General features: G+C 34.3%; 1 protein-coding gene across 1 annotated transcript in view; it reads left to right on the forward strand.

Annotated features, from left to right (window-relative positions):
• LOC122796497 (nucleotide-binding oligomerization domain-containing protein 1-like) overlaps positions 1-22,186 on the forward strand; it is a 636,277-nt gene that overhangs the window by 44,175 nt on the left and 569,916 nt on the right. The gene's annotated exons all lie outside the window — the stretch shown is intronic.

Here is a 22,186-nt window from a genome sequence, read left to right on the forward strand (position 1 = left end):
TATATAATTCTATGATAATACCATCTATTCCAGGGGATTTATTACACTTACTTTCTTTTATTTTCTCAATGATTTCTTTATGTAAAATTTGTTTTTGAAGATTCAGTCTTAAATCTTCTGATATTTTCTTAATTTCAGGTAAATTTGTTTCTAAGTTCAAGAGATTAGATTATCATTACTTTTGTAATGTTCAAAATAATGGTATTTGAAAGCATCAGGAATGTCACTTATATCTGATACACTTTTATTGTCTTTTTTCCCACATGTAGAATATTATTAATATTATTTGTTTTGGACTGCATTTTGATTCTCATAGCTAAATTATACATATGTCTTGGGGACATAGCATAAGAATTTAATTTTAAATTTTCTAATGCTAGATTGGTTTTATGAGATAAGATTTAATTATATATTTTAGTTAGTTCATCTATTGTCTTTGTATCATTGGAAAAAATTGTATTATTTTTGGATTTAATTGTTATTAGTTGACTTTGTATGTTATGTAATTCAGATTCACACTCTTTTGATTTATTTTTAAATAAAATGAGGGTTTTACCATATATGTAAGCTTTCAAGGAATCCCATATCATTACTATATTAATCTCTTCAGAATAATTGTTATCCAGAAAAAAATGTAATTAATTCTGATATTAGCTAAGGTTTAAATTATTTCATTTTTGTGATATATGCTGGAATCCTTGTCATATATATAATTTTTTTGAAATCTATTTATAGTTTAAGAATAAGAGAATTATGGTCTGATAAAGAACAATGAATTATTGAAAAGGTAGATATTTTTGTATTTAAATCTAGAGATACATACATTTTGTCTGTTCTAGTTTGGGTACCAAATCTGTGATCTTGATGGGAAAATATTAATGAAGTGTTTTCTTTAGCACTAAATGTATCAATTAGTTTAAGGTTTTCTATCCATTCTTGAAATATTTTGCTGTGGCAGTGAGAAGAAGAGGTCTCTTATTCATAGTATTAGAATTATCTAAAATACAGTTAAAATCCCCACCTAATATCAAATTGCCTTTGTATGTATTATTAATAAAGTCTAAGTGTTTTTAGCTGTCCCAACCACCATAGCAGTAAACCAGAATAGATTTACTAATGTCTATACTCTACTGTAAAATTTCATTATAACAAGAGCCATAAGACCTTCTTTATCTACATAATTATATATAATTTGGGGATTAGTAATATTTTAATGCCACTAAATTATTACTCCTCTATTTTATGTTTTGTAGGATGAGAGAGATAATATTAAATATTTGTTTGGCATCCATTAATATTTGTCATTTGTTTTAGTGAGTTTCGTGAAGGAAGACCAATTGTGTTTTGTTTACTTTTAAATATCTTAACAAGTTTGATGTTTTCTTTTGGTTGTTTAAACCATTAGTGTTTAAAGAAAGTAATGCTAAATCCATTTTTTTATTTAGTTAGAACTAGAAGTTATTCATAAGTATTCATTAATAAAACTCAGAACTTCTCCATAATAGTGATATTGAGAGCAAATTCTATTATTTCTGTATATTACTATCAAGTTGGATTTCTTTATTAGCATACATATGTTAAATTTTTTGTTCATGCCTATAACAAATAAAAAAGTTTAGCATAGAAAATATAACGTATAACAAAATAACTCTATAACTTAGCAATTTCCCTATCATACATGGAATGTTAAACATTCCTAATCTGATAGATGATAGAAGATCTATCAGATTGTCCTTCATACCTCAACAAAAGGAGTCTCTTTGAGCTTCATGTACATTTTAAAGGAGATCATTTGATCATAAATGATTATATATAATATATATTTATATTTGTTAGACATTCATTTCAATAATTTAAATAAGTTGTATTATGAAAATTGTGTGTATATATTTTTTATATATGTCTCATGTAAATGAATGAAAACGTAAAAAATAAAAATTAAAATAAGAGATTTGTCTTATAAGATCAAAAAGAATACAGCTGTAACTTGACTGGAAAATTATAAGATGTTCTTCAATCATAGCAATATAAATGCTACTTATACTAATCACTGCTGTATAATTCAGTGTTATAATTATCTCACACTGTTTATATCAATTAGATAGATAAAATGAAATTACCTATTAAAATATAATTAGTATGTCAATGGGTTTAAGAAAATGTCATTTTTCTTTAATATATTTAATTTGATATCATACAAATGATTTTATATTAAAATTTTAAAACTCTAATTGATCATTCAAATATATTACCAATATGTTACATTCCTTGAGAAAATCACTCAGTATAAAAAAGTAAAATATAGATCTTATTAGTCATGTCATGTAAGGTGTTTTTTAATTCTAAGTGTTAATATAGATATTCAGAAAAAAGAAAACGCATTACGCTTTAATTGTCATTTCCAATTATACTATAGTAGATATATGTAGACTTTTAAGACATAAATAAGTAACAGAAGACTTGTAAATATCTCCAGGTATAATCATTAATCAAAACAAGTATACTGAAGTAGAATGTGACTCAGCATATTATTATGAAAGGAGAATTGTTATTATAAAATATGAAATATAAAAAAGTGTAATTACCATAACACACAACCATGTAATGAATGAGATCTGAACCAATTCAATAAAATAGAAGAATGAGAGTATAAAACATTGATATATTCTAAATCATAGAGTAAAATTACCAGGACTCATAAGTCTTCTAATGAATGAATGAATCAAATATGAGTCACAATTTAGACAGTTGAGAAGCATGAGAGAGGCCAACAGTTAGTAGATAAAATTATTTTTTCTTTCTATGATATGTCTTTGCCATACCTAAAGGACTGTTATACCACACATGAAATATATCATGCTGTAAAATTATCAAGATAGATTTTATAATGAATTTCTAAATATTAGATTAAATATCTTATTCCTGCTGTGTAAATATTTCCAAGTCATTCAATTAGTTGGTCTCTCTCAGCTTATTAGTCTTAGTAAATGTTTTCTTTTCTTTACTCTTCTATTCCTCTCTCTCCCCAATTTCCACCTCTCCCCATCCCCTCTTCCCCTTTTCCTTAATGTCATTCTAATATGAGACTATAAAATAGGTTATTTTAAGATCAGTAAGAGCTATACCCAACACATATATTACTCAAAAAAATAAAATAAAATAACTAGACTTAAATTTGCTTTATCTTTTCATATATCCAAGGATCTCTAAGTTTATGTATTTATGTTTGTTATCCGGGATTGTGCAATAGTGTCTATAAATGTTTATCGCTTTAGTCACTACATGTAGATAATGGGGTTGCAGAAATCAAAACTTACATTTCTAGATCTCAATTAATTTACATATCTTTAAACTTCTGATTTAATTACCATACAGATCTAGTATCTCAACACAACTAAATTGATCCATTTCACTCTTTTATCTGCGTGGTGTTTTATTTAGTAAAAGTATGTAGACTGTATAGCATATACCTTTAAACAACTAGTGAGTTAAATACTAAAGTGATGACATTTTGATATGTCTAGTGATCCGTGACTTTATTTCTGTCGCTACTATTGAACAAAAAAACATGTTTGATTATATGATCAAATAGTTAAGTTTTTCTTCCTTCCCCTTCTTTCTCTCACCCCCTCTCCCTCCCCTTTCATCATTCGTTTATCTCACCAAGTGAATCATTTTTGTGAATATATTTTTACAATTTCCACTTACATTATATTGGCGTATACTATAATTATCAGTCAGCTGTGTGACATTCACAATAGCTTTGATATCATCTATATAAATAGGCTTTTTCAGCTTCTATTCTTTATTCATCATTATTTACCATTTATATTTAAGGAACATAGTCCCTCTCCCTTATACAAGGGTGTAGAAGTAGGATTAACATTAATTTACTTCAATGTGGTTTAAATGAATTTTATTAGAGACTATTTACTTTGTAGCCTATGGAATATATGCTATAGTAGCTGTGTGTATAGGTAAGCAGTGTATATTAATCAAACATCATCTTTATAATATTGTATGTTATACAGTTTCTCTAGGAAGTGTATAAGTGCTATGTGATCCTACTTCCCTCTGCTATTACATTTGTAAACATGCTCTGTATCATCAGCTCAGATACCTTACTAAGGAGTGAGTCTCCCTGATTATGTAATGCCACTACTTAACTTCAGTATTACAAAGCAACAGGTAATTAGAGCATCAGTGATCTTCTAAGTTACCTTTTCTGAACGTAACAAAATGGTAATATGTCTTGCTATTCATTTGTCTTTTTTATGTAGCTTGTCCCTTCACATTCTTTCTATCATCAAGGATATCATCAATGTATAGAATGTCACTTCCTATATCTTTCCTAGTGGATGTGTATATACGTAATATGTAACTCCAGAGAATCCCTAGCACCTCAAAATCAGTCAAGAACCTAGAAGGTTGGAGCTGCGAGTTGAGTGAAAATTTCTCTAAGGCTCGTGAGTCATCTTGCGTATGTAACATCTTCACCCTGCAGCCCCTTGAAGGTTGTTCCCCCCCCCCCTTTTTTTTTGACTTGCTGTATACAATGGAAAATTAGATGACATGAGTATTTCAGTCATCTACATTTGATCCACAGTCACCAACATTTCTCTTTCCCAAAGTAACTTGCAATTAACTATATAATGAATGAACCTAACAAACTACAAATTTCCTCAATCATTAAAGGAAGCTTTCATTACTCTACAGTGCACACATTTTCTCTTTCTCTGTTAGTATGTATACATTGCTTCCTGATACACCAGTCTTAACAAAAGAGACTTGCAGTATTTGTGCATTTCATAAGCAACTCACAATAGCAATCATCACTTCCACATATGTCCAGACTAAAACATTCAACTTCTGTCCCATCAGATCATTAGTTTCACTAACAGATTTTAAGCTTATAAACAAGGGAAAGAGAAAAAGAGAAAGAAAGTGCAGAGAAAATAAGAGAAAGGGGGTTTTGAAGCATAGTGGCTACCATTTGATTCTAATGCTTATTCAATAAATTAAAAGTTTCATTAATAAATAGTTTATAGGTAGAAAGAAAGAATAATAATAGTTGAATACAAATAAAATATACATACATTTAAAGGTTAAGTGACATGTGAATTATATTTTAGTAGATGCTTTGAGAGGTTTGGTAATTCCTGGAGTTTTAGTTTCTATCTTTTGTTTCTTGTTTTTTGCATTTGTCCAGGCATTCTTTTCTGATGATCTCTTCAGAGAGCGTGATGACCAATCCATTTCTTCAGAAATTGTTATTATGTTATTGTTTTTGATAAAAGTATATGCTTCTTCTATGTTGTTGAATGTCCTCATTTCATTTGTATAGAAGATTTTGATTTTTGCAGGATAGACAAGTTATACTTTAATATTGTTTTGTTTAAGTAGTTTCACCAATGGCCAGGATTTTTTTCTCAGTTCCAGTACTCTAGTAGAATAGTCATTATCAAATCTAATTTGATTTTGTTTACATTTTAAAAGACTTTTTCTCCAAGCTGTTTTGAGCACAAGCTCTTTGTGCAGATATGATAAAAATGTTATTACAATTCATCTTGGTAGAGCAGTAGATGAAGAATAAATTGTCTTTCCTATGGCTCTATGTGCTCTTTCTATTCCATAGGAGAGACCTTTATTTAGATCTAGAAATTTAGGTTGCCATGTGCTTAAAGTTGAATAATATCCTCACCTTCAGTCCTCTCAGGTAGACCAAAGATTCTTATATTAGTTCTTCTTTCTCTATTTTCCAAATCATCTATTTTATTTGTCAGCCAGGTGTTTTGTTGTAAAAGTTCATTTTATTTTCCTCATCTCTTTGTCTCCCCTCTGTATCATCCAGAGACGTTTCAATGTCAGTTATTTTAGTTTGATGCTGTTGTTGAAGAAGTTCTTTGAAGATAGTTTGTTTTTGGTTATTTTCCTTAAACTTTTCTAGATTTTCTTTGAACACTTCTATTTTCAACAAAAGTTCCTGTAGTAGATATCAACTGTATTTCTTTCTTCAAGGCAGTATCAGTGTGTGAGTTCTTTGAATTACTCATTTCCACAAAGAAGAATAATCTCCCGATTAATTTGACAGGAAGATCTTTATGAAATGCCACTAAAATAAGTAATCCAAGTCTTTATAATATTTGATTTTTTTTGCTTGGAAAAATAAAAAAAATTCCCTGTTTTTAATATAGTTTGTGGAGATCTAAAAAAGTGCTGCTTTCAGTTGGCCATCTAGGCTCCACCCTCAGGTCTATATTGAATGTTTGAACATTCAAAATTTTGAGTCTCATATAGTTGACACCATATGATCGGATCTTTGAATGTTCAAATGTTGTAACGGAGATCTCTGTACAGCGCGGAATGGTAAAATTTCCCTTTTCTGCACTGTAGTGCAATCTTGGAGTTGGTATATTTAAAGAGCAGGGGGTGTGGGGGTTGCATGCGGGCTTGCGCCCTGCTTAAAGCATTCAGGTAGGTGTTTTGTCTAGTTCATTTTTTTTTATTAGATATTCAAACTTTTGAAAGTTCGATCATATGGTGTTGACCATATGACAGTCAAACTTTCAAACGTTCGATTATCTAATATAGACCCTCCACCCCCATTGCTGTCAATTTGATAACACACTTTACCTTTGGTGAAGGAAGTTCCATCCATCAAGCAGACAGTAGCACTACCTGGATTAATCAAGTTCTACAGTATGGAAAACACTTCTACAGTAACTGCACAACTGCTGTCTGTCAATGCCTTTTGCAGGAAACTCCCATTCTTCAGTGCAAAGTTGCCTCTCCTGAGGCTCTATAAAGTACCTGTTGACCGCCACCACCCAATAACTGATTTTTCCTCACCCTATTAACCCTCCGCGGTAATGCCCATCATTATGGGATAGATACAGTTGCTTGCAGCAGTGTGGTGGATATCACATTACATCATCCATAACAACACAAGCAGTGTCTCTAGATACAGCAGCACACATCTTGAGGTCAGCACAATATCTGTACCTCTCAACATCCTAGACATCCGGCAAATGCTGGTGAGTAGTGGATTTCACTAGTTCTTATCTACAGGTGTGTTATTTGTTATAAAACACATTTCATTAAAAAAACAGTGACACACCTGTTCTGAAACATCCATCCATCTATTCTCAACCCCTTTTTCCATTTTTGCATTTCAATGAAAACATAAATAATGACTGATTCATGTTTGATAGAAAATGTGTAAGGCTGTAGAAAATCACACCTGGCATGGTCTTGGATCATAGGAATTAGAAGGGAAATTCATGTTGATTGGTATTTCTTCCTTGCTATGTTGTATCGCCATCTCTAGAAATTTGCGTTTGTGTTCATGCTCCACCAGTGATTCAGTATGTGAGCAGTTTTCTGTTTTTTTTTTTTCAATGGTTGTGTGGCTGTGGAATTAGTATGTTTAAGTAGGGGGCATATGAGGTGCAGGCCTACAAAAAAAAGCCTTTTGAGGCTATATTTAATATACATGAAATGTTCTATGAACTGTGTTTCATTGAACTGTGTTTTTGAAGACGTGTTTTACATCAATTCACTCAATGATTTTTCAATGAAATGAGTTTTAGATCAAATGAAATATACTCATATATTTACACAGACACACACACACACATATATATATATATATGTGTGTGTGTGTGTGTGTGTGTGTGTGTGTGTGTGTGTGTGTGTGTGTGTGTGTATGTTCTAAATATATATATATATATATATATATATATATATATATATATATATATATATATCTCCAGAGAGAGATAATAGACACAGAAAATCAAACAGAAGCACGGAGGAAGCAAAGACTTCCCTTGTCAGAACCATAACTCAATCAGCAACATCAATACATGTTAACAATGATGCAACTACATCTACATGGTAGCCATAAGATGGACAAATGTTACCTTGATTCAATTTCTGTTGAAACACCCAGTCCTGTCAACCACTTAATGGGGGATAATCCATAAATTTGTTGGCATAGTGCCTGCAAATGTCACAATGAATTCTGAAATTTTGATTACTAGGGATTTTAAATGTTCTAATTCATGTAACTTCTTCTAAGGATAATTAGATGATGAGTTATAGTTTCCTATTCACTAATGTCTCTATTAAAGCATGTTAAAGTAGAAGCATTAAAAAATTAATGCAAAAAAGTTATTTTAGTTAATATTCAAAGATTCAAAGAAACCTTATTGTTATTTAGGACCACAAAGTGCAGTCTAAATGAAACTACAAATATCAGCTTCTGAGAGAAATGCAATGCAAATAACATAGATACTGCTGCATAAGCGAATAACATAAAAAGAAAATAATACGTATGACATGCAAGAGGTAGTTGATATTATGTAAACACACTCAATACCCATTATCAATGATAAATAATAAATAAATACCAGCCACCAACCCCTTCACCATTAAAATAGAGAATAAATAGAGACTAGTGAATAGCAGCTGTTTAGTTACCGTATTGCACTTGTTAACTTTAGATGTGACTCAGTATAGCCATCATATTGCATAATAGTAATAGCAATACTGACAGTAATTGATCAGAGCAGCAGGATTAAATGAAAAAAAGAGGCTTCAATGTATCAGGTATTATGGTTGGTGTCCAAGTTAATAAGTCTCATACCTGTAGGATACAAACTGTTCCTGAATCTGGTAGTCGTACAGCGGAAGCTGTCGTACCTCCTTCCAGACACAAGTTGTGAGAACCAGTTGTGGGCTGGATGGGTTAAATCAGCTAGTGTTTTGCATGTTCTCTTTCTTGCTGTTATAAAGAAAAGTATCATTGTTTGTAGTTGTTTAAATGGCTTAGGACTAACTCATAAGGAAGTCACAACTGGATGTTCTAGAAATATATTGGAATTTTCTAGATCCAAAGGATTTAGGCTACAGTTTATAGACGTAGTTCCATTACACAGATTATCTTCCCGCAATTTAGCTTCAGGTAGTGGAATCAACAATGAGATAAGATATATGTGTCTAACCTACAATTCTAAACCAAAGAGTAAAAAGGTCACACAGACAAACCAATTAGTAAAAACTACAAAAAACCTAGTCAAGCTACAGTTTTCACTGTGTGATACCTTAAACCTTCTGTAATAGAGGCATGTGGGATATAAGCAAAGGACCCCTTAAGGACATCATGTATTTCAACTATATGGCTACTGAATATCCACAATGTTTTACTTCTCCTTTTAAGTCTTGGTGAATACATTCAGGCCAGTAAAACCACTAGCTTTGGACATAATGTCCCTAAGGGGTCATTTGCATATATTCCATGGGCCTCTATTACAGGAGGTTTAAGGTATCACACAGTGAAAACTCTAGCTTGGCTAGGTTTTTCTTTTAGTTTTTTACTAATTTGTGTGCTGGTGTGACCTTTTTACTCTTCAGTTTGGATGTTAGTTGGGATATTTTGCAGACACCTTAATGGTTATGGACATCAGCTGGGTGTAAAGACCCTGTGTTTCTAAAGAATAAGTAAACAGACTACTTATCTTGTGCTAATGAGGCAATACAGAATGCCAAAATATTAATGCCTACAGATATTGAGGTTTGGCTTTATTGGCCTGAATGTATCAACAAAGACTTAAAAAGGAAAAAAAATATGGTTATTCAGTAGCCATATAGCTGAAATGCATGATGTCCTTAAGGGGTCCTTTGCTTATATCCCATATGCCTCTATTACAGAAAGTTTAAGGTATCACACAGTGAAAACTCTAGATTGACTAGTTTTTTTTTTGTACATCTAATTATGGAACCATCCACAGTTTTCACCATCTATGACCTCAGTTCATCACTTGTCTACACTGCAACACCTATTGTGTACCACTTTCTCTACAACTGTAACTTCAGATGAACTCCTTTCCTGGTTGAAGGATAAGTGGTGATTCTGTAGAATAATCTGTCTTAAAACTTTTTTGTACAAAACTTTAGTTCTTTGATCATTTTGTTTTCTTTAATCATATGAAGAGTTTTTGTCTGAAGTTTGGTTTCCAACGCGAGCATGTTCATCCTTATTTGCCTTCTTAACATTAATTGAGATGGACTCACTCCTGTGACACTTTGTGAACTGCTGATAGCTCTGTGAGGATCAGGCTTACCTGAGATCTTTTAGTTGTTTATACTACTCTGTCTGCAGCTCCATTCAACTGACAACAGTGAGGGTTTGCCCAAGGATAAGTAAAACTATAGTCATGAGCATACGGTTAGAATTCAGTTGATATGAACTGTGTACCACTGTCTGTAACCAGTTAATTGGGTAATCCATATCTCATGAACATGCTCTAGATCCTTGTTTTCATTTCTTGTCTAGCTGTAGTAGGTACATGTAATAGCTGTATGGCACAAGAGTAATAGTCCACTACTCTTAAGTAGCTTTTGCTCTCAAACTTTAAGTCAGCAGATATCTTTTGCAAAGGACTTGTAGTAAGGGTGTCAGCATCAATGGCTCTCTTCTTTGAGGCTGTTTGAGACTGTTTATAGACAAGGCAGAACTGATGCTTTAACATATGCTTTTCAATGTCTGGATTAATATTTGGCCACAACACTGATATTTTCAGTGTTTCATGACATTTCTTGAGATTACCTGTCCCTGGTGCTCTTCATAAGTTCATAGGTTCACAGATTAGTACTAGGCTAACTGCCTCTGTGGGCCATTTAAGCCTAGCCAACTACCCTATGTGAGAATCAAACCATGCATCTTGTGTTTATAATGTAAGCACCTTAACCATAATGCCAAACCTGTGTGTTATAAAAATGTACAGACTTCTTGCATTGGCCAGGAATCAAACACAGGTCAATTTCTTGGAAGGCAGCTATGCTCACCACTGTATTATCAATCCTCATGTATTTGCCTTAGCACTTTTGTGTTGTGATGTGACTGCTACTATTCTGACTCAGTACAATATTATGATATCATGCTGTGACAGCTATGTTATAACTGTGTAGCAGCCTTTTCTATGTCCAGCTGTTAGGCCATCCATTTCAGACATAGCCTGTAACTCATGGTCATGTTTGGTAGCTTGTTTCAACTTTTCTAGTCTCTCAGTGGTCATTGATCTTACTGTCATTATGCGCTGCACAAAGGTGGTGATATCTGCTTCATTGTATAATAGAAAGTGGTCATGCATAGGATTTCTAGATAACATGATTAACTGTTTCCCAAGCATATGGATAAATATTTTATTGAACCTTCTTAGGCTCATGAGTAGTCTTTGATATCTATGTGGTATTTTGTTTGGATTATAGGAATTAAATAGAGGAACCAATGGGTCATGTTCAGTCTGGGGTTGGAACTTTCTAATTCTAATAAGTATCTGGAGAATCTCTCACATGCCTACACATTTGCAAAGCACTCTTTTTTTATCTACAAATATCTCTATTTACCATCTGATACATTCTACAGGGACAGAAAACATGATTTAACACTTGGTCATCAGTTTGGAGTAATGCTGCAGTTAGGCTATCATAACTAGCATTAGCACTGACACATTTATTAGTTAGTTAACATCACGATATGCTAAAACTGTAACTGTTGTTAACATTTCTTTTATTATGTTGAAAACTGGGCTGGAACATCTACCCTTGACCAGGATGCATCTTTCTTTAACACATCTGTCAGTGAATATAACACAGTAGACAGATATGGCACAAACCTAACCAAGAATTTAATCATGCCTAGTGCTTGTGCTAACTCGGTTACACAAGATGGACTCTTTGGCTTGGTTACTGTACTGACCTTGTGGGCATCTAATCTTATTCAACTATTAGTTATGTTTTGATCAAAATACTGAAGGCCATTTTTGCCAAAGAATCTCTGTTCACTTTTAACACTGACTGTTTAATGATATGGAACATGGCCTCTAAGCTCAAATCATGTGTGTCTATACCAGGACCAAACATCAGTATGCCATCCATAAAAAAACAACACCTTTGTTCCCTTTTAGTAAGTTGCTCATTTTATGTTGAAAGATTTCAAGTGCTGAGGTTATACCAAATGGTATCTTTTTTCTTGTAATGAAGGTTGCCAGCCTTTGATTATCTTCATCTAGGGATACTTCCTAAGACCCACAGAAACCATCTAATGTCAGAAACACCAGCTTAGGTTCTGCATCTTCTAGTGCATATAGAATGAACCTTTATTGCATGGTTGCTTCTTTAATCTTTAGATTAACAAATATTTGAACATTGACATTTTTCTTTGTATCTGGAACCATTGATCTATACCATTCAGTCTGGTCAGTTATATGTTTTATCATACACTGTTCTTGAATTCTGTGATGACCCCCTACTTATGCCCTGGGCAGTAACTAATGAGCCTCAATCCTCACCACTGCCTATGGTAAGGGAGCATCACTGAAAGCAGGGATAGAACACATAATTTTGCCTAAGGGTACACTGGTAACAGGCTCCAAAACTGGGACTGAACTATTTGCTTTAATCCAGATCCCCAAGTGAGTTTTCACACTACCCACTGCAGAGCACTGTGTCCCAGTTCTAAATATTTGACACACTCACTCTTAAATATTTGATAATCACACATACAAACACTCTTGGTAAAGATGATTTATCTGATATATCTTCTTTCCCAAATCACACGGTAATGCTGTCACCAACCCAAATATCATGATACCCTTCAAAAGAGGTGTTCAATTATATTGGATAAAATAAGTATTAACATAAAAAGTAGCATGTAATCCAAGCAGTAAGTTTTTTGGAGTGGCCCTGGTGTTATCACAATAAGCATAGACACTCTCAGGTTACTAAAATAACTTTCTTAATAAACAGCCACAATAAAAGGTAGTACAATATTTAATAAATGAAATGATTTAAAACATATATAAACTGAATAACTGATTTCAATAAACCACAGAGTTTCACATACATGAATTACGAAAATAACACTGAAGGATAGATTTCACAATGATTGAAGAAAAACACTATCTAGCTGTAACTCCCTAACTTTCTAAAGATTAACAGTCCCTATCTAATCTAACTAAGTCAGCAAGGCAAGATGATACTCTTATTTCTGCAGGCAAAATAAGAATATATGCCCACTCTTCAGGCTGTTATCTGCCCTTGAGTGACTGGAATAGCCAATAGTTCTGAAAACCTCTGAGTGATAAATACTGATCTGGAAAAACAACCACTGACTACTGAACAACTGCTGCAACTAAACAACACTGAACTCAACTGACTCAACCTGCTTTTTATAGCAGAATGTTTTAAAAGTCACATAAAGCTGTTATGAGAATTCTACTCTCTCATTTCAGACTTTTGAAAAGTAAACAAAAACAGCTGCTGTGGAGATTCTAATTCTTTAAACTCTGGCACACAATGACATCACCTTCAGGTCAGCTGACTGACACAACCTGCATTCAGAATTCTTTTTAAAAGACATGTACATTTTGTCAGCCAGAAGAACACTGTTTGACTCAAATATCTTACACAAATCAAAGAAACAATCAAAAAACACAAAACCATCTACAAAATTATAGCTAGTTATGCTGGCATTTATAACACAGGGTAAGTTATAATTATTTACAAGTATTTACAAAACTGCAGCCAGACATGCTAGCACAGATAACAATATCTGATAGCCACACAAACTCTTTTGAATTCTGTCTCTACTTTAGGCCGCATAGGGAATGAGTGTGGTCAAGGCATATGGTGTAGCATTAAACTTTAATCTTTACTGGTTTATAGTTAAGCAGACTAATATCATTAAACACAGCTACATTGACTTTATTTATCCTGGCAAACAGTCCCACTTCACATGTCACAGCTCTTGTGAACAGATCATTCATGTATGGAGCATCCAGCATATAAACCTAAAACTAAAATTTGGGCAACTTCCAGTCATCCATGGTTAGAAATGTACAAATGTATTTCAGTTTGCCTACAGGACTACATATTTTGTTTTTTGCTCTATACAACTGTGACAATGTCTGAAGGTAGTTCACAATATCACAGTACTATCAGCAACAGTATCAATCTTGAAACTCACTTGAGTTCTCTGAATAGGGAATTTTACTCACCAGTCTGATTCAGTACTAGACAAGGAAGTTACTGAACACAAGAAAATGCTTTCTGAACATTATTTTCAATGTTATTCTTAGAAGAAACTTTTTAAAATTAACTTTGTCTTAAATATGACAGCAACATGTTATAGGCCTTTACATATCTTGCATCTTCTGCTCTCAGTATGATAATGATTTCAACTTGTACATTTGCCAAGCTTGCATTCATTCTGCTTCTCATGCATCCACTTACTTTGATCCTGATACTGCTCAATGCTATATTTCTTTTTAAATCTGACATTTTCCCTGGCTTTTATGTCAAATACATCATTTGCCATATTTAAGTTAGCTTTTTTCTTTAATATTTTGACCAATTGTATTGTGATTTATATTGATTTTTCCACAGTCAAATTCAATTCAAGTTGCAACTATTGTAATACTTCAACCAGCCCAGCTACAGTTTTGTCACTAATCTGTTCATCCCTCTTTTCAATAAAGCCTCAGTATTCAACCAGTTGATACCTGTGTCTAGCAAAAGCTTCAACATATTCACCTTTAGCTGGTGCACATCTGTAGAAGTGTGACCTTTATAGAGTTATAGAGTCATAAATTCATAGATTTTTCCAAGGCCACTAAGTCTTAAAAATTCACACCTTGCTAGTATCCTCCATTATACTATACCTTCTTTCTTCAAGAGGGTCATACTAGTCATCCCAGAGTACATTTTTGTTTATATGAGTAATTTTTAAAAGAAGAAAGTCCATTGCACTGCTTAACATGAAGAGGAAGTTTATTCCAGGGGTTGGGAGATGCTGGATTATAAACCTGTCCCTGTACTGTTTTATGTATCGTATCTATTGCTGAGGTCCCTGGTTCTAGTATTAAATATTGGACTTGCAGAGATACAGAAGGTCCCGGACAACCCGGCCTCTAATAGTGAAATAAGTGAGGCACAGATCTCACCTAAAAGGTCTGTAAGTCACTGAATAAAGGAATAGAGCTTCCAGCCTTTTTGGTAGCTCAGGGATTTTGGCCTGTGATCTTTTTGGGGTTTTGGTCTATTACATAATTTAAGGAGTTTCTTTTGTTATATAGTTTATTTATGGCAGAGGAACACCAGGGTGGTTTGTTTTTTGTATTCCTCATGTTACTTTGTTCTGGTAGGGACTGCTAGCTCTATATATTTTTCTAAATGGATGAATAATTATTTATTGAGGCTTGCTGCTGAATCAAGGTTAGGAAAGTGCAGTCATCAATGAATTTTGATATTTTGCCATACATTAGGTTAAGGATGGCACAGTGGATTTTGCTGTAGAGGCTTCTGGAAATGTAATGGTCAAGGTCACATGTTTGTGATTAAACTTCAGTGGGGAATGAGATGCCAGCTGATTAATGGAAGAAGAAGCCATACTTGTAAGAATCATCAAGAATGCTATGACCTCTAGTAGGTTTATTTACAAACTACTCAAAATAATTTTTATTTATTAAGTCCATCAGTTTTTGGGCATATCCTAGATTGGAGGTATAGGTATCACAATTTATTGAAGGGCAGTTAAAGTCACCCAAAATAGTGGTGTTTTTAATAACATGAGGTCATTTAAATTTGGATAATTGTACAACCTTATCAGGAGACAAAGAAGGTATTGAATAACAAGCTATCAGTTGATAACTAATCCTATTTATGATATAAAGTTCAGTGCATTGAGTTTATGAGTCCCTAGGGATCTCCCCAGGGTAATTTGCTCCTTAACAAACATTGCAGATGCCACAACAGTTGCCACTGGGTCCGAAGGCATGAAACACACAAAAACTCTGTATAGAGGTAGTCCTCTCTTAGCATTTAAACTGAATCTCAGTTAACTGCACAGGAATGAATGCTGTCCAAAATGCAGGAGTGCCTTAACATTAGACAATGTATTTTTAAAGACTTCTGGTGTTGGTGAGAACCACCTTAATGTTATCCAGTTTTAGGACTGATATGTAAGTCATGTTGGAATATCCATCAAATGAACTCTTCCTCTAAAAGTCACTACAGCAAAGACTTTATCCAGTGAGCAGAAGCTTTTTAAAGAGAGGTGCAGGCCACCCTTAGTGAAGCAATCTGGACTGTTGAACATTTCATCCCATGCTGACACATACTGAATAGCCCTGGAAATGCATGAACTATTTAACCTGTAGTCAAAGCAAATTATCTCTTCTTGTGTATCTACGCATCAAGTAAAAGAAGGATTCCACTCAGGATTAGTGCATTAACTGCACTTGTAACATGCAGGGAATGTACTGACATGTCTCTCTGCCTGTCCCTAAGGGTTTTATATCTCAAGCTCTTCATTCCCTGGTATACCAGTATCACATGGTAGTCATATTTATCAAGAATTAGGGTCCAAGGTCAAAGATCCCAGTGCCTGAATGACAATTTCCTCTAACCGTCTCCTTTTCCAGCCTTATGAGTGATGAGCCAGTGTACCTGACAATAGAATCACCTAGCGGTAAAACATTTCTGCTGTTGCTCTGGTTCAAAGTGGTAGATATGGTGCATTTTTGGACCAAATGGCTCTTTATGGGAGTTTTGCATGAGGTGGATGAGTGGCATGATTTTTTGTCGAGACTTAAATCTCTTGATTTCTAGGAGGCTTGGTGAGTGTTTCTTTTATAGGATCCTCATAAGGTATTTTGGCGTAATTAGTGAAGAATTGTAGTAGGGGTTTGTGAAGTTCACAGAGCAAGTTTCTTGATGAGAGGGAAGCCTCCAGATTAATTATTTACTCCTGTCATAGAAGGAACTAGTAGCGTTGAGTATAAGTGCATTATCTGTGAGCATAAGGAAGTGTATACACCATCTCAGGATACTTAGTGTTAAAAGGCTGGCAACAGAGGTGAAACTAATTGGTGACATTCCATCTTCCCCAATGCTTAGGTATTTAGATGAGAAAGTAAATGCAGCAGTGGGGTTATGTAATTATTGCAGAATATACAAAATATACAGAAGGCTCACCAATGTCCCAGATGTTACAGATTTTAATAGTAAGATTTAAAAAATATAAGTAAAAAATATTTTTTAATAAAGAATGCTTTTTACAAGCTGATTTCAGAAAAGCATTCCAGTTTGGTTTTGCTGATTCTGGTAATGAGCTTCCAGAAGAAGTAGCAGTAATCAACAAAACCAGCCTTGAATGCTTTTCTGAAATCAGATTGTCTGTGTTTCTTTTGAAAAGTTTTCATTCTACTTCCTTATTTTTTACTTTTTACAGCAACTGAATAAAAAGCATTCTTTATTTTAAAAATCTTTTTTTTTACTTATATTTTTACTTAAAACCTAAAAAAGGTGAGAAGTCAGCAATGCAGGCGACACCTACATCCAGTGGAAAGCAATAAATATGCAATAGATAGTACTTCAGCACCCCAGACAACTCAGTACATTGAGGAGAATGACAGAATCAGAGATAGACAGAGAAAACAGAGCCAAAAAGCTAATTTCAATAAAAAGCATTCAGATAAATAACAATGATAATAATAATAATAATAATAATAATAATAATAATAATAATAGTACCATGTATTGCCCTCTGTACTAAGCAGGTAGGAAGATATGAAAGAGAAGGTATTTAAGCTTTAGCAGTCAAAAGGAAGGAAGTTCCAAGTCTGATCTCCCAGTGCTCACTAGTATGAGCAGATGAGATAAGACCTGGAGGAACTTCCAAAGACAAACTTTTAGTAATAGCAGGCATCACAAGAGCATAAAAGAGCAAAGCAAATTGATTTAGTGGACACTTGGTATAGGATGTGTGAAATGCAGTGGGAGAGCAAAAGTGTTTAAATAGTTAAAGGAAGTGACTTAAAAAATGATACTTTTGTGCTTATTGACAATAGCCACAAGCAAGGCATTTGGTCTAGGAACACAACAATAGCAACAGCAACTAAGTGGGAAGATTGGAAAATTCTTCAGGCACTTAGTTCTGTTGTTGAACATCCTGAAAGTGTGACAAAACAATCACAACAACTGATCTAGCCTGGTTCTCTCTACTCTCACACTTAAATGGCAAAATGCAGTTCAGCTGTTTACTGGAATTACTGACAATAGGTTTACAGAGCTTAGCTAAAATATTAAAGCAATCTAAAAAACAGATAAAGAAATGAAAATTCTTCAGACACTTAACTTTGTTGTTGAAGGACCTGGAACTCTCTGAAACAAGCAGCAGTTTAAAAGAGCACAGCCTGAAAGGCAGGGAAAATTCTTTAGACATTTACCTCTGATGTCGAACTCTGATGTCGATTGGCCTTAAACTGCCATAAAGCAACCATAACCCCAGAACTAACCTGACTCAAACTCTTTTCTCACCTAGCTGGCAAAATGCAGTGCAGTTATTTACTGGAATCACTGAATATAGTCTTAAAGAGCTTATCTAAAACAGACACAGACTTACAATGAGCTTAAAAACAAAGAAATTAAAAATTCTTCATACACTTAGCTTGGTTGTTTTATGACCTGGGACTATAGATTCAAGTATTTGGCACAAAATGTTCATTAAGCTTATTAATTACTAACTCATGTGTAGCACTCTGGCACTCTGAGATTGAAAAGGAACTGTGCATTACTTCCACCTCCTTACCCATGGCATACAACAAATTGTTTACTTGAATATATTCTTGCTGGCTCTCTAAAGTGTGTAAACCTCCCATGCTGGTCAGGGAAATGACTTTGCAAACTGAAACAGCTCAGTGGATCAGATTTTGTCATATTCAGCAAACATTCAGTTTTATAAAGCTAAATACCTTAAAATCATCAAAATGACAACTTCATGAGGTAAAGCTGCATATTTTAGTAAAAAAACAGCTTGCTCTGAGATTGTTGGACACACTGTAGACGTCACCTAAATAGCATGAAACATATCAGGGCCTGTAGATTTGTTATATAACTGTAGCCTCAAAACAGGCTTTGTGCTTTACAAATGGAAAACAGCAGCAATCATCCGTCTGCACAAAGGTGGGCCATCTGCAGACCCTTGAAACTAAAGACCCATAAGTCTCACTAGTCACATATGCAAAGCCATGAAAAAATGATCATGAAAATGATCGATAATGACATAGGAAACCTCCAGACACTGGATCCAGCCCAGTTTAGTTTCATCATGGGCAAGTCTTATATACTCAACTTGGTGGACTTCTTTGAAAAAGTAATCAAAGCAATGGATGAGAGCAAAATTGCTCATATTGCCTGCCTTGACCTGGCCAAGGCATTTGATACAATACCCCACTTGGACATTGTTGACAAACTCAAGAGGTTAGGTATAAACCCTTATGTCTGGATTTTATTGGTCATTGTGGTTTCTACAAACCCTTATGTCACCTGGTGGATAGCCAGATGGCTCACACACACAGGAGCCAGGAACATAGAAATGAGGTGTCCACCTCTACAAAGAGGCCAGTCACAAGTCTAGTCACCTAACCAGGCATATCCAACAATTGTAACGTCCACAGAGTTTCCTCACTAAAAGAATACAGGGCGTAACCAACATGTCCTAGGCAGACCACCTCAAGGCTCTATCCCTGTATTCTGTAATTTGATCAGAATGCTTGATATCTCCATGAAAACTTTGAAAGTGACCACTGCTGAGGATGCCAAATATCTGCATCACCAAAATGAAGTGATGGAGCAAGTTAGCAAATAGCAAAGATTTAAGAAAAAAGCAACATAAACAGTTAAAATCTTGATTAGTTTAAGTTTCATGTTACTGGATTGGAAGATAAAACACTTAGAAAAACAATTTGTGATTGTATTTTGTTTTGGAGTGAGAAAAGGATTTGTTGGACTATATGGTAAAATTGATTGGTTTTGCTAAAGTCTCCTTTAGTGTCCATTAGTGAAGTGCTTAACACTGCCTGAAAGGGAAGTCAGGTAAGAAAAACGAAGGCCAGTACTGAGTGAGATTTTGCCTTGTTATGACAAGGAGTAAGTGCCCTGGAAGTTGTAGCAGCTGCTCAGAAAATAGTTTATGGCTGGTGGAATAGTCTTTGTGGAAGAAAACTATCGAGAGGTGACTTTAAGGAGTCATGCAGTTTTTTATTCATGCAATGGAGTACAGTTTTAGAGGATTGCATTTTGCATTGTCCTGCATTTGAAAAGTGTGCTGAAAGCAAAACCTGGATAAAATATTTATAGGAAAATGGGATATTGGGAGTTGCAAAATGGTGAACAATTAAAAGCATTAAATAACAGAGTCACCAAGTGTAATGAAGTGTTAAAGGTGATGAATGCAGGGCGGTTGAGAGGTTTGAACAGCTGTGTATAGTGTGGTGTCATAAAAAAAATAAAAATGCATTTTGATGGTAACCCTATTATAAAGGATAGAGAAACAGGGATGGACTTTAATAGTGCTTATTTTACTTTATGAAATGGAAATGATCATCAAAAGTGCAAATATAAGGCAGCAATGTCTCCTTTAATCCTGTAAAGATGATGATGAGATATTAGAGAAAGCAATGAGAATGCTGACAAGAATGTAAAGTGAGGTTGTAAGGAAGATAAAGTGAATTCTAAGTACGGAATTAAATTGATATTAGTGAGATGAGCATTGAGAATATGGGTAAGGATATCTGCAAGGGTGAATTTGATATTGAGTGCAGATTAAATCATTGCTAATAAGGGATTTATAAGCTGAAGTGTCAGGAAAGAAGAGTGTTTAAAGGAGGGAAATTTTTGGCAGGGATAAATGACTAGTTCAGCACATATTTTGTTAATGAAATATGCCCCCTATTAAGAGGAACTACCCAGAATTTTATTAAACGTACATTTCCTAATAGTATTTGTTTATTTGAACTGCATTTTATTTATTTATTTTCAAGCAATTTTAATCAGGTTAGCCTTGCTATTAAAAATGTATTTACATAAGATCCATAGTGAGAAAGGTTTCACAACCATAAAACAATAACACACATTCAGTAAACGATGTATACATAGGATGTATACACAATGAGCACACGCATATAAAGTGTGTGTGTGTGTGTGTGTGTGTGTGTGTGTGTGTGTGTGTGTGTGTGTGTGTGTGTGCGCCTCTGTGCCTGTGTGTGTGTGTGTGTGTGTGTGTGTGTGTGTGAGTGTGTGCGTGTGCGTGTGCGTGTGTGTGTGTGTGTGTGTGTGTGTGTGTGTGTGTGTGTGTGTGTGTGTGTGTGTACGTGTGTGGTCTATAGTTATCCCTGCTTGCATCTCATCATTGTACAAACTGATACAAATCCATAATCTCTCCCCACATTCAGACATTCTGTGACATTGTGATGCTTATGGCATATGCTTCACAAATCAGTATGAAGCTGTCATTTTGTTCTGCTTGTTTGTTCAACTTTAGTAACTCTGTAGCTTCAGGAGTGCCTTGATTTATTGTGAACGACCACGTATGCAGTGCAAAACAGACATTCTCATGGTAGTCTGTTACTTGTCTCTAAAATATGCCCTAACACTTATAAAGCTACAGAATGTCTTAAGCAAGAGGACAGACTATGGTGTACAACTATCTGTGTGCAGTGATAATAAAGTAGCCATGATCAGCAAAGGGCACGCTCCCTTAAAAAATACAATTTACAGCTGACAGTGATTGTTGACAGTTAAATTACAGTGCTCACTGGTAGGATGAAGGTATCAGACTAGCAGGCATTAGACTGAGAGCTTGATCTCTATCTCTCTCTCTTTCTCTCTCTCTTTCTATCTCTCACCTCTCATACTAATTGTGTTACATGTAAGGCATTCATTTAAATTAGTGTGTGTGCTCTATCTTGGCTGGTATGCACTGCATGGAGGAGAAAGAATAAAAAAAGTTGGAATCGCTACTGAAGCAAATGCTTGCCACTTGGGCATATTGCTACAATGCCAAACACAGTGGTACTATAGTCTATTGCTTACATTTCTAACCTTAAGATTGGCTCTGAGTAGACTTATACCATCTTAATGTGCTCAACCTAGATAACCTTCTGAGCTCCAATCCTGAAGTCATTTAGGTTAATTAGTACATTTTTATACTAAATATGTTTGCTCCTGTTTTCTTACATCATTGTGATATCCAACTCATGCCATTTACATTTCTACTGCTGTGATATTTTACTACCCTGTTTATTCTTATGGCTTTCTTTTCACTATTTATGTTTTGTAGTGA

Source organism: Protopterus annectens, chromosome 3.part0, assembly GCF_019279795.1.
Source record: "Protopterus annectens isolate FY-2018-M chromosome 3.part0, PAN1.0, whole genome shotgun sequence".
Lineage (NCBI taxonomy): Eukaryota > Metazoa > Chordata > Ceratodontiformes > Protopteridae > Protopterus > Protopterus annectens.